Genomic DNA, 20,451 nt, shown 5'->3' with positions numbered 1-20,451 from the left:
CCAGAAGAGATTCTGTTCCTAGAGATAAGTCTGGCAACCTCAATTACAAACTGAGTGTGACTGGAAATAAGTAACTCCCTGAGACAAAAACCATGTACAGCTGCAATATTGGTGCATTTGGGGTACAATGGCCTCCAGCGCTCCCCACCCTCTGGTCTGGGGCCGCTCTTCACTTGCCCACACATGCTGCAGGCCAAGTGGAAGTCAGTGCAGGAGGCATATCAATGGCTACAGATCCTACTCCTGCACTGAGAGTAATGAAGACAGTGGTGCCTTATTTTAAGAGTTCTTCACTGTGGAAAACATGAGAGACCTCCTGCTATCCCCTGCCTTGCCAGCTCTGAGGATGAACAAAGTGTCTCAGCCTCCTCAGCAGCTGACAAGAAAGGAAACGGGAAGCATTGTCATTCTGTCCGTGGCAAATGGTGTTCTGCAGCCCTGCAGCATTTCACTCTCACCCACCTCTTATATCTGTTGCCAATGGCAGGTTTTAGATTTCAAGTGTTTTGAACAAAAGTGGTGAAAAATGCAGGTATGACAAAACAAAGTCTGTTTTCATGAACAAGATACAATGAAGTCATATTGTGCTATTTCACTCTATCTCCAGCAACACCAATATGGATTCTGTTGTAAGGACCCGAAAGAGCTCCCGCTAACAATCCTTTCCCACCAGAGGTATGAGCTCATCAGTAGAAGATGGCAGTGCTGAGGCCTGACTTGGTCTGCAAACTGCTGTCTTGAGGGGACTGGCAAGAAAAGGAGCCCGGTGGGAGCTGACATAAGCCACAGTGAGGAGGGGAAAATGGTTGTCCTTAAGGAAAAAGAAGTGAAATCTTAGATATTTAAATTGTAAGCAAATTCATAACTATTAAATTTAAGAGGAGACAAGCACATACACCTGCTGTAGTAACACTCCCTCTCACTGATTACCTAAGGCAACTGTTGTCTGCTGATCTAACATTTTAGCAAAGGATGCACATTCTTCCCCCCCCCCCCCCCCCACCATAGTGACTTTGTTATGTAAAGAGCTTGACACAAATCAAGACCAGAATTGGCTCAGTTGTACGTAGCTGTAACCTCGAGAGCCAGAACAAGAAGCACACAATACACCTTTAAAACTTGTCAAGAACAATCACAGAAGAGAGCTCACAGCAACCTCTACCTCCACTCAGAGCTAGGAGTGGTGTCCGACCCCTCCTAGAGACTAAGCCTGACAGTTAGATCATTCAACCATGAGCTGATAAATGCAGCTGTGAACCTGGAGAACATGAAGGAACTCATTTCCAGGGAGATCAATTTGTTTAAGCTACAATCACTTCCAACAGAAGCTGCCTCCCTACCTAGGTGCAGCAAAAAGGTATTTTGGCCCAAAAAGGGAGAGTGAGTCTGGGAGTGGATTAGTCGCCATCAGACTGTTATAGGTATCAAGGAGTGTAATAGGTCCAGTAGTAGAGGCTTCACTTAAATTGTAGGACGCAGATTCAGGTTGTGGCTCTGGCTCAAACATACACTTAGTTAGGAACACAGGATTAACAAAATTTGCAAGATGTGGATTTCCAGAGACATACTGTTGTTTTGCTATCTACACCTTAGGCATAGAAACACTTTCTTTGTATGTCATGTCATTTTTTATAAACTCCACCCTCAAGAATCTTTCCTCCAGCGTACAGATTTGTGTCTGTTATTTGCCAGAGAATTTAGTTCCTGGAGCTGATGTAGACATCTATGCAGGTCATTCTCTGACACATAAAGGACACATAAAGCATTACTGCAGGATGCTAAGATACTGGTGATGAGCATTAACAGGAACAAAGAACACACACGCAAAGCAAGTCAAGCAAAGCCAGACTCTACTCATTGATGCAAAAGACAAAATCCTGAGCGAAGCACCTATGAAATTACAGGCTCTCTGTAAGGCACCTATGTGTCAGGCACCTATGAAATTACAGTGCTGCTCTGCATAGGAAGGTGTAGCCCCTGTGTATTCTAATGATTTAGCACAGCTACTTTGTTTGCACTTCAGGAACTAGATGATGTATGGAGTTTTTACTTGTCTGATGTGTATATTCTTTTCAGCCACTACCTGTTGCAACTGGGAAATACATCAGTTTTTCTCCTACTAGGATACTATATACAGAAAACTAGGTTTTGTCAATGTGCTTGTTTTATCAGCTGTCCTTATGCTGAAGTAGTAACCATACTTGGCCCTGTAGTATTGTTCCTTCTTTCTTCCTGCAATGGGTGTTAATAATACAGCTTGTAGAAAGATCAACAGAAGCACCACAAATTAGTGTCAGTTTCTACAAGCAGTAATGGAAAAAGAATGAACAAAACAACTCACAAACAGTACTCAGCACATCTACCAACATTCAGCTATTTTTATGAAAACCGCTGTAGAATGATGCTGTGATAAATAGGTGGAGTACATTTTCCCTAAATAAAGAGGCATCTTTGAAATTATAAACAGCAGCCTCAAATATTAATAAAAACCAAACTTTTTCATTAAGTATAATAATAAAAATGCTTACACTGTTTTTTAATAATTTGCTAATTACATGTGCAGTGCCAGCACCTGGTGTGCTGTGTGTTATCAGTAAAAGCATTTCATAAGTCTTAAAATTAATCTTCAGTATTTCACTAATTTAATATTTGGCTGAACGCATTGCAAATATTTCAAACACTCAAAGGGAGAAAAGAGCACATTTTTCAGCTGCTTTTAAATAACGGTAAAAAACTGTAGGTAAAGCTCCAAAATACAGATGTCCACTTGAATTTTTGACTCAAAAAACAATAATCCTTAAAATGATGTTTAAAAATACTGCAAATCCTGCTTCTTCATGACCAATCCAATCCCCTTGACTTCAGTGTTCAAATGAAGAGCATCCTAGAGAGCTATCCCCAGTAGTGGGTGTATTTTTGGCAATGTTTAGTTCCCTTCTGCCAATACTGAGTTAGAATAAGAAATCTATTAAGAGTTATCTATTCCTGAATTGAAAAGTAGAGTTTCAGCTGACCGACACCTCCAAGGATGGCAAAGAGATTCATGCGTTGCTTACCCTAAACAGAGAAATAGAAGAGCATGCATAGCCACCTAATTGAAATTTATGAATTAGCCAAATTGATTTGGACAATGTTTTGTGCTTTTAGAAAAGACACATCAGCTACTGGAAAAAGGATGGCTTCCCCTCTGCCTCCACAGACAACAAGAACTACTGCAGAACATTCACCACTTCCCAAAAACAAACAAACAAAATCTCAGCTAATTCTTTACAGCATTAGAAATGAATGATCTATGAACAAATTCAGCTGAAGGACTGGAGGCTGGTGTGCTGGTGGATTTGAAATGGGAATTATTGGACAACTTTAGCACAGCATTCTTGAAAATAAAGGATAGATTAAGCATCTGTGTCAGAGAGGCATTACAGCCAAAGTGGAACTAATTCCATGAAATACTGCTCATAAATGTAAGTGCTGCTTTAGCTTTTGCTTTTCATTTTGTGTTTTTTTTCCCCCAAGGGGTTATGTAACACAATTTATAATGTTACTTAGGATGATAATTTCTGTCATGCCTATATATATGACTTTGGCAGAGACAAACAGAATTCCTTACTGAAAAATTTTGCTGGCAACCAGTATAAATCCTTGTGTTGAAATGCATTAAAATGCATTAAAAGGAGAAATAGAAATCCAACTCACACGGGGAATTTTCTGATCTGATGCCTGCCCACACAGACATCAAAAGAGAGAGCAGGTTGCTGTGGAAATGAGCGCATCCTCACAACAACAGACAGTTGGAGAAATGGCCACTATAGACCAGCTCAGAAAGCAGCTGACAGCTGGTTGTCAGTGCATGCAAAAGCAACAGGCTGTGCTTCAAAAAGTGGGGATGTGCACCAGCAACTGGTTTTCATCAGAGGTGCACACCCATGGGACCATCAGCCACCTCTACATTCATGACAACACTTGAAGAAATCTTAAAGGTGTAAGATGTGCTCTTCCCAAAAAACATCCCTTTTATTAGTAGTTCTGGTGGGTTTACAAAGTGGAAATGAAGCACTCCTCACTTTATTGCTGGTCTCAAAAACCCAGTCATAAATGGCAATGCAAATTCCAGCCCCTGTTGTTAACAGCCAGAACTGACCTTGACAAGACGTGGATCACTGAAGTGTATTTCCAGCATCCACCTTATTATCACAGCAGTGGAAAAAGAGAACAGCAGGAAACAGAGCAGCCATGCATAACAAAAACACAGCAAAACAAGTCCTTTTCCTATAGAAAGAGGTGGAGGTCAATTTACTGCCTACTTACATTTTCTTACTTTCTGACTGTTATTTTCAGTGCTAACCAGGACAGAAATTTTCAATGATTTGATAAAAATTCCCTAAGCAAAAATACAATTACCCTTAGCCCTCTCAGAAGAGTTCAGCAGATCAGTAGATAAATGACACAAATGAAGCCAAAGATACAGGTTGTTTCTGTACAAGTACTTCAAAACATCCAAAAAAATATTAAAATGTACACATCAAAAATGTCTCAGTCATTTTTATTTTTATTTTTTAATCTGTATTCTTAAATCTGAATTGTACTGGGAAGCCCATGGATCCTCCTAAGGAGAGCTGAAACCTGTGTAATAAGTAAAAATTACACAAATGGTCTGCTAGGAAGTATATTAACTTCACAAAGTCTCAATCCAGTAATATGGATGTCATGCGTCTGGTACCAAATTGAAATGGGCAAAGGAAGTTCCTATCCACTCATTTTTTACCATGGTGCAACTGTAACAAAGTTGGTTGTGGGTATAAAATTTAACTGGAAAGCTCAGGCTTTCCAGTTCTAAAGTTCATCTTCCCTTGTCTGCTTTTATGTGTACAACACTGCAAACTGCAAAGCACAACCCAGTTTCTGCAGTGCTGGCAAGTCAGAAAAGGAATATGGGCAATTAAACGCACACAAGAGAAGAAAGCAGCGTCTAATTCAATATCAGATTCCAGTGTCTAAGTGTTTGACCAGCAGAAGCAAAGCTGAATATTCTCCATCTCCAGATTTGCAGGTATGCCAGAAAGAAATGAAATCTCCGTGCAGGACAACCTGAGGAGGAATCCAGAAGTACTGGATGTGAATAGAGCTAGGTTTTCAAGAATCATTAGCAAAGTATTTTATTGTTAATAATGCATGCAACTCTTTCCAGACTTCGGAATGCAATGTTAGTCTTTTGTCTTGATAGAGGGGAGAAAAAAAAAAAAAAAAAAAAAAAAAAAAAAAAAAAAAAGATAGAGATCTAGTATTTCCTTTTAAGAATTTCCTAGTATTGATCATACATTGACCAAAAAATACCCCTCTATTTCCACAGAGAAATCCCTCTATCTCTCACATGAAATTACTTGAGGTTTATGCTGCCAGTTTTATTTTGTTTAGAAAGTGTTGACTGGATAATTAACACTTTGAGATCTATCTTGCAACCCTCAGTATTGCAGAAGTTGTTTCCAAAAAATGGGTAAAAATCAGACTATAAAAATAAAATGGAAAGACAGGTTTCTAGCATTCCAGGACTGCAACACAGATGAAAATGAGAATTTCAAAAATTCATCCTGTTCCTCATTATGATGGAACCAAAAGAGAGATAATGCGTCTGGCATGCATATTAACAAGAAACTGGGCAGAGAGAACACTGGGTGCATTTATGAGCTTATAGATAGCTAACAAAATGGCTAAATCAGTTAGTTTACCATAAAATTGTACCTCTCCCTTTAGTGAAATGAAACACAAGGGAAGAATTTTACGTGAGAGGAACTTGTATATTGTAAAAGTTTGTTAAAAATAAGTAAATAAATAAACATGTAAATCTACTGATTTAAAATACCTTAAAAATGTCAAAATCAAAGTTGTTTAGTGATATATTTTGATCAAATTCTTTTTGATAGCCATCTCACTTGTAGAGGTTTTTCTGATTTTTTTTCCCTTTGTATACCAAGGCTGCTTATAGCTTTATGAATTAGGCTCGTTAAAGAAAAGAAATCCGTATGAAACATATGGTACAATGAAATCAATTTCTTTGTTTCTTACTAGCATTGATTACTCGTAGATGGAAATCACCAAAATACCTTCTAATAAGACTTTGTGAATATCCAATCTTATTGAAAACTTGGAGTTATTGTCTAAACTATTTATTTCCCCACAAAAGCGTAGCAGCATACCAGGCCAAATTCATATTTGTAATAGGCTCGCAACATGGATGAATATGACCATTGGGTATGCTGCCAACTTCAAATTAGATGTGCCAGTTCACACAGCTGAGGCTCTGAACCAGTAACTTGACAGAAAATAACTCAATAAAATTCTCTTTAGAAATTATCATTCCGAAGTAATGCAGAGTCATAACATAAAGTGTCTGGTAAACGTATCATTGCGAGTATCCATATCTTTTGTCCCTGGTAATTGCAAACTTTTTATTTTATTTTAGAAAATGAACCTAATTGCGTCTTTTTCGAAATACTGGCCTTCAAAAGTCATTGGTGGGCTTCGAAGGTCAATATGACTGTTTTCTTCTCTATATACCAACTCTAGTAATACAGGTCACATAAGGCTAAGAGCTTATGTCACTGGTCTGGGCAGGCTGATTGTTTTGCTTTACTGCCTTCAGTAATACCTGTGCATTTTGATTGCCCTCAGTGGATTCACTCACATTTAACACTCATCCAGGAACTGGGCTGCAGGAAACAATCTGCTGATGAGGTGTGAGCAGGGATAAAATCCAGCTTGCACAAATTTACTGCCTTGGCAAATTGTGCTGCCTGGAGCAAATGGATTATTACAAACTCATCCCACCTAATATATATAGATGATCTAAACAGAGAACCAAATCTATTGAATAAGGGGTCATTTTTACACAAGACCTTGTCACGACCTAACTTTACTTAGAACAATAAAAGTGATAGGCAAGGTGTCATACACTGTTAATAAGTTTTTCAGACAACCAGAAATAGCTGGAATGCCTTGATGATCCGATTCATAAAATTTAGTCCCTGCATCTATAAAGTCCAGTAAACGTGTGAGTCTAAGATTTGCTTTAATCTATTCATTTTTATTATAAGCAGACATTTCAAGCTTAGCATTTCATGGTGATTATATATGGCAGTTCTCGTGTGATTGGAGTAATGGGGCTTCTAGTGTCATGTCTTTTAAAACTGCCAGGTTTTCTCCAAGGAATCTCTAGTAAAATACTGATCCTCTAGTTAAATGATGCAAGGCTCAGAAGATGTGACAAGTTCAGTGCCACAGATTCCCACACATACTGCCCAGTGTGTGTTAAGCTTTTTGCAGCTTTGGATTCACTAATAAGAAGCAAATAAAATATATGGATATTGGTGTAGAATTTGGTCTTGGTATCTAAAAAAATTATGTTGTTTATTCCCATCCTGCTACAAAGAAGCATGAGAGGTTCACAAATGGGAGGTAAACATACTGTGTACTTGCTCCCACGCACACCTTACAGCTCTACTGTGACACATTTTTCTAGCTGCAGTCATCAGCAGATAGAAACACTTTCAGTCATTTTTGCTGTTGCCTCTAGCTGTGATTAAGCTGAGGATGTAGCAACCATTTTCGTGATTGCTATAGATTGTTCATTTCAGAAAATTTGTCTTTCTTCTCAAGGATATTTCATGTTTGCTGTGACTGAGCAGAGACTATTACAGACATTGATGATTTTTAGTTATTTTTCTGACCACAGGCCCTCATTCATTCCAGCTTCCCTATTCAAAATCAAAATGTCATTCTATCCAGAAAATGCAAAATTTCTTACTATTCTGATAGAAAGGCACCTTCTCTCATTTTGTTTTATGGAAAATTTTTCAACACATTTTGCTGAGTCTTGAGAGAGAGGGGGGAAAAAAAATAAACCACCACAGAGTGTTGTTTTGACTGGGGTATGCTGGAATTAAACCAATGAATAACTATGCAAATACTGTATCAGTGACTTGGGCTAAGCCTGTCTTCAAATCATCTCATCAAGTCTGAAACCACAAAGAACTAAACCTCCTGTATCTGTGAAGCCAGGGTCTAACCAGCTCTTCCTCCTCACATGAGCCTAATCACACAAGACTGACTCAAGACTAGCATAGAATCATAGAATGGCTTGGGCTGGAAGGACATGAAAGATCATCTAGTCCCACAACCCCTGCCATGGTCAGAGGTGTCAACTGCTGGATAAAGCCCTGGATCAGGTGGTTACCACTAAATCATATTTTCTCTCACATATTACATTTTAACATGAAATTTTCTTTTTGACAAGGGAAGCATACAGCATGCACTTTGAAGGCACGTCTCATCTGAGGAGAGTGGTGATAGAGAGTGTCAAGGCAACTCACCCTGAGCTGGTATGCCCATTTTACATGGAATAGCATCATGTAAAGAAACTTTTTTCTTCCCTGTAGTGCAGCAACTGGGCAACAGTAACTCATGTATTTACCATGAATGTATAGATTCTCAACTGTAAGTTTCACTGAAGTTACAGTCATAGGGACATACACAACAGTATACTCTAAGTGTTTTCGGAAGGATACAGACTTTTCTTTTGGAACAGAGTTTCCTCTGTTTAAAGTTTTGTTGCTGGATTGTGAAATCAAAACCAGTCACACCAAAAATAAAAAAAAAGCCATCAGAATTTCTTCTAGCTCTAAAAACTTCAGATGTATTCTTTATGCTAATCAAATATGAAACAACTACAAGGCTAACAGAATGAAATACAGTATCAAGTTGAGCATTTTATCATTCCAATTTAATATGTATGTATAACCAAACAGTGGTAGCTCTGTTTCCTCTCATAACTTGTAGTATGTCTCTTTTATTTCTTCTGCTTTCCTTTATGCTGTATTCCAAATTCTAAGCAAACATCAAGACAATGTAACATACTGTATGACTCTGATCCTTCACTTTCAGAAGATGAAATAGATTTTACATCATAGATGCTATAAAATTATCATTCATTGAAATTCAGTCATACGTATGTTGTAACACTGATCTTTTTATGGCTTTCTGAAGGCTTCTGCTAAAAGATTTATAGCGCGTGTTACACTTTTTTTCAGTACTTTGATGTTTTAATGTCCAAAAGTTTCTGACCTTTAAAGAGCTAACTGAGGCATTTATTAACACCTTGCCATTCTAGCTTACCACTGTTCCCATACTCATCACTCTTGCTCATCTGCAAGTACCTGCATGAGAGTGAAAATGATAACCAAGGTTGTTTTATTCCCAAATGTTCTTCACACAAATATTTAGAACTCTTCCAGCATACTGGAGGATCTTCTTTGCTCAATGGTACTGTTCTATTCTTCTCCCTCTTGTACTCCAGTCACATACATCCTGCAGTAGATTAAGTTAGCAGAGTTTATTAAGTGCAGTTACCAACTTGTGCAGAAAGGAAAGCCTGGGTGTGTCAGCAGTGTTCTGAAATGTGTATAGACATCTCAGAGAGCTTTTATTTATAACCTGTCCAGATTATACATTGCTTTTACATTCCAATTAATCTGATTACAAACAGAGCAGGTATAAAAGTCTACAACATTCTAATGCTTGATGATTTATGGTGAAATTAATGACTGTGTACATCTCAGAAGAAAAAAAAAAAGAAAAAAAAACAAACAGAAAACAAATCAATGTAATGCACTTGTTAACAGTCTCTCACCTTCAGTAGCCTCTGGACAACAATACTAGGTCATAGATGGAAACAACATCATATCACGTTCCCTCTGCCAAAAAGGTCTATAAGAAGGGCTACTCCCATTGACTGAGTCATGGTGGTGAATCTCGCTGACAAATGCATTACATATTACCCATGAGTTACAGATTCAGGCCACTGTTATAGACACAAATAAATCAAATCTTTTCAATTTTTGTCACACTTAGGGCAAAGTAAAAGTTTATATTGTCTGAACTAGAATTTTGTACTCTCCTAAAAAACAGGAAGGGCGTAACTGTTGCTTGAAGGAAGTGATTGCAAGTAATAATATGACCTCCATTTATTCATATTAGTTCATATGTTGATGAACTAAGCACAACAAAGTAATCAGTTTTGATACACTGTGTAGCTAGAAGCTTTTTCTAATGAGCAACGGAAACCATTCCGTGGCAACATATTGTCTATAGATAGAGCTCACAGTTGCTTTAAAACTATTGACTTTGAGCCTGTATTAAAAAATATGGTGAAATTGTAATATCTCCTTTTACACACAAAACTTATCATTTCTATGTAGAATCTTCCAACATTCTCTAGTACAAGACTTATTTCTTCTCATACATCTGTCATTTTTTATTTTTTTTCCCCAAATATTGAAGTATTTGGTGATCCTTATCTACTTTCTTCCTTTCAAATGGAAGTTACATTAAAAGCATTTAAAACCCCTGGAAAGCATGTAGATTTCTTTAACTGTTCAGCCTTTATTCCTCTGAAATACTTAATAAATTACAATACAGATTCCAGCTAGAGGAAAATATTATAAAGTTTACCTACCTAAAAGAAACAACAAAGGACATTTATTTAACAGATGCACTATGAAAGATGGCATGGAGAAATTTATTCTTGATTATAGCAGATAATTTGTGCCTGGTACCTGCTTTAAATGACTTATTACTCAAAACCAAAGATGTTACATATAGTTAAAGGATGTTCTCCCCCAGTAGTCTGAATAAATTTCTGAGAATAATCTTCCTTAGAAGGTCCTGATTGTTCAGTAATAAAGATGATGTGTGTCTAGTTCTGAATTTCCACAATGAGACATTTTAATAGTCCAGGTCTTCTTGGTCTTCAGTCCTAAACACTCACTGATCCTGAACTCTTACATTTGACCCCACAGAGTCCTCTTGTTCATACCATCCCCCTCTAACTCTACAAGACTTCCTATTTGCCCTTCCCAGCACACTATTCCTAACTTTCCACATGCCACACCTAACATTAAATTGAATTAACCCCCTTCAAAGGATGTTTGATACAAGAAGAATACATCCCTGAGACAAAAAATTTTCTTTAGCTTTCAGCTGACTCCTATCTAATTTTCTCTGTTGCAATGTTGAATGCCTGAAGACTGCGCAGGGAATGCATTTGTTCTGGTGCATTCATCGCACAAAATTTAAAACATCATACAGAACATTTTTATTTTATTTATTTTTTAATTCTTAGTCATATCATTATATCCAAGGCTAAGTCATAACTTGCCATACCTGACAAGTCATATTGCTATACCTTATTTATTCTGTCAGAGAGCAATTCTGTTCTTCATTTATTTCCATCTACCTCATGGGATAACAACAAATTCTGGAATCTGAGTCAATACAGTACATAGTGAGAAGCAGCTTGGATATACCTGTTAAAAAAATGGGAGCTCTCAAATCCCACTGGATACTCCAGTAATAAACCCCAAGCTTCCCTATTGGTTTTGCAATGCTGCAACTTGCTCTGTTCTTTTATTGTGCTATGAAAGTCACAGTTTGGGCCCTTCTTTTCTTTTCCAGCTACTGTGTTTATATATATATATGTGTGTGTGTGTGTGTATGTATGTATGTATATATATATATAATCAAACTTTGACATTTTTTCACAGTCCAGAAATTGTTTTGCCACTTTGCCTTATCAGCCTATGTGTTATTTGTCTGTATGTACATTTTTTCATTTTGTCTGCCAATTCATCTTGCTATTCACCTTCCTTCAATATAAATACACCCATTTTCACTTCTTCCCTCTCCAGCTTTACCATAAGGAAAAAAAACTGCCAGCTATATAGGTTATCAAGAACTGTCTAGATGGCAGGAAACTTTTGCAGAAAATGTGACTTGGTAAAAACAGAGCAGTAAACACTATTTTTTTAGCTCTTCTCCCATTTATAGTATTCACCATAGAAATGGAGGAAATGCAGGTAAAGATTATTCTTCTTTTAAGTATTCTTTCTTGTGACATTTTAGTTCCCCAGCAGAGAGTTCATATGTATGTGTCAAAAACAAGTATATACCATATGTAGACAGAGACACATCCAACTTCAAGCACAGTGTCACAAATTTGAGTTGCTGTCGTTAGTCAGTTTTCACTTAAAGTGAAAAACTTTAAATCTGCCATTGTCAATTAGAGTTTAGACTAAGCAATTAAACACAGCTTATACATCCTTCCACTCCATTTCAATACTCTTAACTGTTTTGGAAACTATGAATTGCAAAGGAGTTTGTAACCTGTTACAGATTTATAGTATTAAGGCTAAGGAGCACTGATAATAATATAGCCTGATGCTGATTAGCAAGCAAGAAACTAGGTTACTGTATGGGAACTGCTGAACCAGTTCGTGGCCTGAACCAGTGATTAGACACCTGGTGAAGGGGCCTAGCCAGCACTGGGAGAATGGGTGAAACAAATTCGCCTATGCAATTAAGGGCTCATTTAAGTCTTACTTAAGAGGTGGATGCTGTAAGGAAAGAGTCTTTACTTGAAGATTCTTCCTTTGGGTGTGTTTGGTAAGCCCTGATCCTTAAGATAGACAAGCAAATCTTTCTTTAACTGGATTGTGACCATCACCCTTTTTTGGGTAATTTAGAACTGGTTGTCTGCAATTGCCTTTTTCTGCATTACCAAATGATTATTATTATTATCTCAAAGATTTTGGCAAATGACTCCAAAAACTCAGACTAAAAATTAAAAGATAGAAATGCAGACTAGAGAGACAAAGTGTATAATAGTGATGGATATAACTACCTTAACCTAGGCAAGATGTCTGATCTGTTACTGGAAGATCATGAATAAGCATAGGAAGTAAAATCTTTCACTAATGGAAAACCATCCTGGAAGTAAGTACAGCTCTGAAATGGCAAGCTTAGTATTGGAGCATATGAAAGTGCCATTGATAATAAAGTATCCAGACAACTTCCTTCTTTATTACTGTTAGAAAGATCAGTGTGCAGTTGACTGTTTCTCCTGTTGCTCAAGTCTCACAATTGTTTTAAAGTGTGCAGTACTGCTAGCACTCAAGTTAGCTGTTGTCACTACAAATATATATTGCCTGGCCTTTTTTTGCATATTCTTTATAGTTGCTTTCCTCAGGCTATTTCACTTGACAAATACACCCAACAAAATAAAATCTACATGCATGCACACATATTGCTATGCTATTTATTCTTATATACCTCCTTTGTACAAGTGATAAGCCTACTGAGTATGGCCTTTAGCCACCTTATTATTCTTCTTGTATTTACAGTTTCTAATTCTGTTATTAGTTAAGCATATGATATAGCTACTCTTCTCTAATTAAATTCCTCTTATTTGTCTGATATTTTAGCTAGCCTGCTTTCTAATAACTTTTTAATTGTCATGCTACAGCACTACTCATGCTAACTTACATGATTGTTTGAGCCTCCTTTATTCAAATATAATCATTTTCCCACTGAGTTCCAATAAAGTTAGATTTCATGTTGTATAAGCAGTTATACTGCAGTCAGTTTTATGTGGGTAAGCATCCGGATTTTGTGAATACTTAACAGACTTCCACTGCCCCACAAACAAATGAATGATTTCTGTAGTTCTGAAGTTATGCAGTGGAAATGGAGGGAAGGCATCTACAGTTATCCATCTCCCTGTTTCCACATGATGATGAGTGAAGGATTTTTGCAGCGGTCTTGTGGGTACCTTATTATAGCAGTAATTTTTTCATTTCATTGAAACTCCTTCACACACTGACTGCACCAGCCTGGCAGAACTGGTCCCAGATAGCCTAAGGTCATATAGTCATTCAGTAGCCATAAATCTCTGTTACAATGCTGCTTTGATTTTCATTCTCTGTAAGAAAATGAAACTATAGCTGATCAGGAAAGTGCCCCCACTGTTGTCCACTTGTCCATGGACAAGTCACCTAACATATCCTAGAGGGCAGAGGGGAAGGAGAGTGAGCGACATGAGATGGAAAGAGCCCAACATGATGCTGTTACTTGGTAGTAAGGTTTTTAGTGGCAGGACCCCCACATAATATGTTGCTTAGTTAGCATGACCTTGAAGACCCTCTGTTTAAGATCCATCCAGAGTCTGATGCTGAAACTGTTGTGACAAAAATATAAGAATGTTGATTTCTTAGAAAAAAGCCTTTACCCCAGAATAAGATGTTTGTTTCCCATCTCCTTTTCTTCTCATTCATTATCATTTCACATCAGTTTACTGCATTAGTTCTCAAAGACCTCTGTTTTATTCGTTATATAAGCTTGTAAGGCACAGTCTTAGATTATAAGTCATTTGTGTTGAATTGTTTGTCATCCATTAGCCTTTAAATATTTCATGCCTTCCTGTATTTACCTACAACCTTTCTCCACATATAGCATTGTTTTTGTTGGTGGGACACTCAAAATAATTTACATCAATTTTTTTTCCTTCAGTGATGTAATCTTTCTGCTTCAACAATGATCAACAGTGCTCCTTTTCCTCTTAAAACAGAACATGCTATTGGCGTGTCCTAAGAGACAGAAGAAAAAGGAGGGTTTTTTTTGTCCTTGTCCTTTTCTACATCTCAACAGTTGTTAATAAAACACAGCAGATAGATGTCGATGCCTGCATTTTTCTGAATAAGTAAAAAGGAGAAGAAGACATAAGCTTCTATTGTGAAAAGAAAAAGTTGCAAGTTTTTTTGAAAGAACAGGGAGCTGCCTGAAAAGTCACCATTTAGTTATGCCAGAGCTGATAATATGGTTTGGCGCTTACCACCCTGAAGAGTTGCATACAGCTGATAAAAATAATCAAATGACAAGAAAACATTTAGTAGCCACCATAAGTCGAGGAGAATTCCATGCAACTCCTAGATTTCCTACCTACTTTGTCCTCCTTTATCCTGTGCATATTACCAGGTCTCTGATTTGTTAGAACATACAAATGCTCCTCTTGACAAGCTGTGACAATGGTAGCCCTTTAAACTCTAGGAGTCTGCCTTTAGGAATGGGAATTCATCAATTCCCATTAAGAGGTCTAGCTCATCAATAGTGTTTTACTTGTCTGTACATGGAGATCCAACAGTTTACTCCATAGCAGGCAGAGTGGGAGCAAGGCTTAATCTTCCCATCCAAGAAGCTGAGGAGATAAGCATGTCAGAAATGCCCATACTTTAATGCTTATTTACCTATGATGTATCTTAAGAATTTATTTTTCACAGTAATTTGACTTTTTTTTTTTTTTAAAAAAAAAAAAAGGTGTTATCTCCTTTTCAGATTATAAACAGCAGGTCTTAACTTTGTTCACCAGGCTGCAAGAAATACTGGCATCTTTGGAGAAAATCCAAAGGGAAGTTTCACAGCTCCACAGTTTCCTGGCTAACAGGTTCACTCTGGTACACATCCATATATTAGCACTACTTCGTTAATTAGTATAATCAATTATGTTTCCTTTCAGTCAGAATTTGGATAAGATCCCAGACCTGCCACATGGGTACAAAGGTTTCATTTTCTTTTGAAGTTAAAGAGGGAGTGCTAGACTCCCCATTAAGCCTTGCTGGTGAATGAACCTGCTGGCTACATCAAACTTAGCTGGAGCGAGCTTAGAAGCTGCACTTAAAAGTCACTGCTGTCAACTGGTAAAATTCTTCAGTGCTCAGAAAAGTTATTTTTGGTTTGTGCCCTCTATAAAGTAATCAAGACTAACTAATGATTAACCACTTTCTTCTTGCCATCAGTAGAAGTCACTCTACCCTCTGATGCTTTCATGCACCCCTAGGTGAAAATCATCGCACCAGTGAAAGTTCCAGTGCTACTCTCTTGAAAGTATACTTCATACAGTGATTGAAAGACCCTGGTCTGGTTATACGAACGCAATGTGTTTTCAGTAAATTAAAGTACTGAAATACAAAAATTAGTGTAAAATAGATGTAGTAGCCTTGACAGGCGCTGCCTTTTCTTAACATTATAACATATTCTATTAGCATTATAGGAATTGCAACCCTATACATGAAGAGGGTATGGCTTAAGCATAGAGAGATTTTTCTTCATAACAGTGCCGAATATCACTAAAACTGTTGGCTTTTCCACAGTTCACTCAAATTTCCTGCATTCGTTATGAATTTGAAGCCTACTGTTTGACAGTGATGAAAATGAAATACTCCTTCTCTAGATTTCTACAGGAAGTCTACCACACATCTTTCAGCAGTGATCTCACCAATTCTAAGTTGTTCTGGAGGTCATCTGCTCCAGTGAGATTAAGTGAGATTATTTCTCCCAGTGAGATACAACTGCGCAGTGTTTTACTACATATTTAATCCTTTTGTTTGCCTTTTCAAACTATTAAAAATTTCCAGAGGGAAAGGCTTTTTTCTCTATCTTTGAATATGTTGGAGACCCCTCTCTCTCACCACTGAATCTAGACAAACCTGCAATTACCATTCTACCATTTCCCAGTGGGATAAACCTTGTTCAGCTAATCCAGATAACACTGATGTCCTCAGGATGTTGTGTTTGGAGAGACACAACCCTTAAGACTGTCCATAACACATGCAGCAAGACACAGGAGAATTCTTGGAGAACCCTGGGATCCTCTGGGTTGAAAAGCATCACAGTGATAATCTAGTTCCTATAGTATCCTAAATTCATATTTTTTCATAATAATTCACCCATTTTTTTTAGATTATCAAAAGCATTTAAATGAAATCAACCCTTGGACTGTTCATTTAAAATTAAAACATACTCCCCTTCATTGTGGTCATACAGCAAGAATTATTTCCTTTATTTAGTATTACATTAAAGCACTGAAATAAAAAATGAACTAACCCTGTATCAATCAAGCCATTTAATCCCAAGCAGTTTTCTAACCGTTAAAAAAAAAAAAAAAACACAAAAAAAACACAAAAAAAAACCACTCTAGGAGAGTCCAATTGTATAAAACTACACTGCTCATACTATCTATACATTTATTTCCAGGAGTATTTGCAAATGGTGAAGAGATGAGAATTATTTACAGCAATTTAGAAAGTAGATTTAACATGCGCACTGTACATTCCACTATCCATCACTCCAAACACAAAGAATATTAAATGGCATTTTTAAAGAAGGGAAGTAGCTAGAAAATCTGAGCTATAACTAAGCCATAAGGAAAAAAGTAGTAGTGTATTTCCAAGCAGTTAGATCTCCCTGGATGGTGGTGTATGGAATGAGGGCTGAAAGTCAAGCAGTGTCACCTGTGCAACACAGCAATCTCCCTGGAAGCTCATCTGAAATTTCTTATTACTACAGTAGAAATCTCTTTTCTCTATTTCTCTCAGTTGAGGTATTGTCTGGTGCCTGTAGCACAGAACCCGAGTCAATATAGGAGTGAAGGTCTTCCCCAACTCTCAGTGCTCTTAACCATCACTTCCTATCCATAAAAGTATTCTGCTTCATATTCTTGAGAGCGCATTTAGAAGTATTTACCAGCATGAAAGTTTGTTTGGCTATCACTTTAAGGACGTTAAGCTATTTACCAAGCACTTTATCTGCTGTCAGTTAGTGTATCTACATTGCCTTCAACACAGTTAATTGATTCTTCTTTGTTTCATTAACTCCACATGTTCTTTCTGTCCTTCTCCTGTCCGTAAACATTTCACAAATCCACAGCTTGCCAACTTTCTATATTCTAATGCAGGAAAGGGTCCGTAGGTGACCCAAGAATGTCACCAAGATCCAAAAAAGCATCAGCACAGCAATTAAGTCATGGGTTTGTGGTATTTTGTATAGGCTACATTTCAGCATATAGCAAAAAATAAAATAAAATCAGCCTTCACAGAAGGGAATGTAAAATGAAAGCTAATGACTGCAGCAGCTGTTTTTACTGTAGATCACTAAATCAATGACTCCTTAGACTGACTTGCCCAAATTTCTGTAAATTCAGTATATGACAATCTTAATACTATAAAAACCGTCTGAACCATCAGTTCATTTGAAAGTGTTGTTTATAGACATCATTGCTACACTGCATTTGTCAAAGACAGTGATTAATACCTATGGGAAAAGTCAATTTTACATAACTTCCTATGCAGAAAATATGTTAGTTATTGTTTGTTTATTCCACTTTAAAGAATAAGTTCCTTAGGGATTGTAACTGACGATTACAGCAATTAAGTAGTGGTCACTGGCTTCTTTGCACATGCAGGTGTCACTAGGCAAAGATGTCACGCAAGGCATTAGCTGTCAGTTGGCTGTCAGCATTGGCAAAGGCTCTGAGCTTGATTCTCAAGCTGTCACTAACAGACCACATCAGCACTGCTCACGACTGCAGATGTATTATCAGAGTGCACCAAAAGAAGATCTGTTGTTCTATGGACAGCTAAATTATCCACACACTTTTGGAGAGCAGTAAGAGGGAGATCATCTTTCCTGGACCTCGGGGTGTATGTTTGTCACAACAGAAGGTAATCCCTGCCAAGGTAAACAGCAACCTATTTCTTTCCATCAGCAAAACAACACTTTCTCCAGGAGCGGAAGATGGTTCTGAAAGAAGCCAGTGAAGGCTGAATAAACAATGCTCTTACCTTATCCATCCAGCATCCACAAGGCACTTTTGATTAAAATCATTAATTTCATTGCTGGTGAGAAGCACAAAATCATTTGGCATATTTCTTCTCTTCCATTGTTTTTATTTTCTAATCCACTGGTAGAGTCCAGAACATCTAAGGCAGAATTAGCTCGATATGGATGAAACAAAAAGTCATTCCTGAGAAGATGGAACACTCCAAATTACATAATTGATAGGAACTGGAGTTACTAATCAAAAGGTGTTTAAGTAATATGCATTATAATCTAAAGGGGAATGTAATGAAGCTTATAGACCTTTGTAGAAGATCCCAGTAATTTAAAAAAGAAAAAAACAAAAACCTAAAAAACAGTGAATTATTTTGCAGCAGTGATGATGATAACAATTACAGTAATAGAAAGACAACAGCCACCTTTAGGAAAATAATAAAGGTGAAATTTCTTTCTCATCAGTATGCAGTGCTGCATCAGTAAGACAGCATGAGATTCCTCTCTGAGCTGTGCTAATTCACTGCAAACAAGAGTTCTGCCTCAGCTACTATTCATGCACTTCAAACAGATAGGTCAGTAGCAAGGCCAAATGTACCAGCTGGTTTCAGACAGGAATTGTCCAAAGTTCATACCATCAGGCTGTAGAACAGACTTCCAGTAGGACACCACTGAGACCATGACATCACAAAAAAAAAAGAAAACTATTATGTTTGTTCTCTTAAATTAAGCAGCAGCAGTAGAAATGTAGTGCTCTTTCTACTGGATCTAACATAAGTGAGTTTAATTCAATAAACTTTAAGAGGGAAGAGATGGAAAGTATATTGCAGACCAAATCTTCAGCTGGAGGAGTGAATATCATGTTTTTTGTTGCTGATTTCTTTTTTTTACCTGGATGAATGCTGCTCATTCATCAAAGGGTCTCATCCTCTACGTTTCAGTGAAGCTAATAAAGTCCCCTGGATCTCCTTCTTCATTAGAACGACATGTCCAGAGCCTTCCTTCATCCACCCTTCTGCCTTTCCTTATTTCCCTTCACTCCTAAATTTTACATCTGAAATCCTAACTGCTACTTAAAATCAGCTACCAAGGCACTGCTCTGCCCTCAGCTCCCAGGCCAGAGCTCTGGAGACAGTGCTCAGCAGCCACTCTGCTGCTGTCTGAGGAAGGAGACCTGCTGGTCCAGAAGTGCCAGTGCTAAGTCTGTAGATGCATCTGACTTCTAGATTACGGTCAGGATCATACCTGAGATAGGATGCCACTTTTAGGGAGAAAGAAAAGAGATAAATAGAGAAAAGGATGCAAGAAAAGTGTTAGCTGCTCTTGTTTATCCCACTGATAGGCTGAGTGAGAAAAGGTTTTATTAATTCCAAGATGTCAGGTTCAGAAAAAGGTAACCTATAAAATGTACACACAGGAAGAGGAGGGGCTTCTCCAAACTTCATCACTTCTGTTCACTGTGGAGATATGGCAGGTTCTTCAACAACAATATTATATGCTGTTACCAGCTGTGGTTTTAAGGCAGCCTGCAGTCCTGCTGGGACAATTCACATGTCCTGAATTAACTGTTCAAACAGATAAGTTACTTGCATTGAAGATAATTTCTATCATCAAGGACAAGCATATCGTTGAGCAGTTGGAACACTGCTGTAAGCTATCATCTTCCAACCTGATGTAGCACCATTTACTTTCTAGCCCTTTGAGCTTCACCATCAAGCCAGTTCATCACCCAGCATAGTAAGTACCTGTTTATCTCACAAACTGACCTCTTCTCCAGAAAGGTGAGACAAGGGATAGTACTAAAGGCCTTACTGAAAAGATTACATCCACCTCTTTCCCTTCATCCTCCAAGTGAGCGATATTATCACAAAAGGAGATAAAATTACTACTGCAGGGCTTTGCCTTCATGAACCCATGTTAACTATGCCTTAATTGCCTTTCAGTATTCCACAGGATAATCTT

At 37.6% G+C, this 20,451-nt stretch overlaps 1 long non-coding RNA gene across 1 annotated transcript in view; it reads left to right on the top strand.

Moving 5' to 3' along the window:
- Positions 1 to 1,026: 1,026 nt before the first annotated feature.
- Positions 1,027 to 20,451, top strand: part of LOC107308996 — a 50,038-nt gene continuing 30,613 nt past the window's right edge. The window contains exon 1 of the long non-coding RNA XR_001553035.2: positions 1,027 to 5,050. This is a non-coding gene — a long non-coding RNA (uncharacterized LOC107308996). The remainder of the gene's footprint in view (positions 5,051 to 20,451) is intronic.

Source organism: Coturnix japonica, chromosome 2, assembly GCF_001577835.2.
Source record: "Coturnix japonica isolate 7356 chromosome 2, Coturnix japonica 2.1, whole genome shotgun sequence".
Classification (NCBI taxonomy): Eukaryota; Metazoa; Chordata; class Aves; order Galliformes; family Phasianidae; genus Coturnix; species Coturnix japonica.
This window is presented reverse-complemented; position numbering and strand designations above follow the sequence as displayed.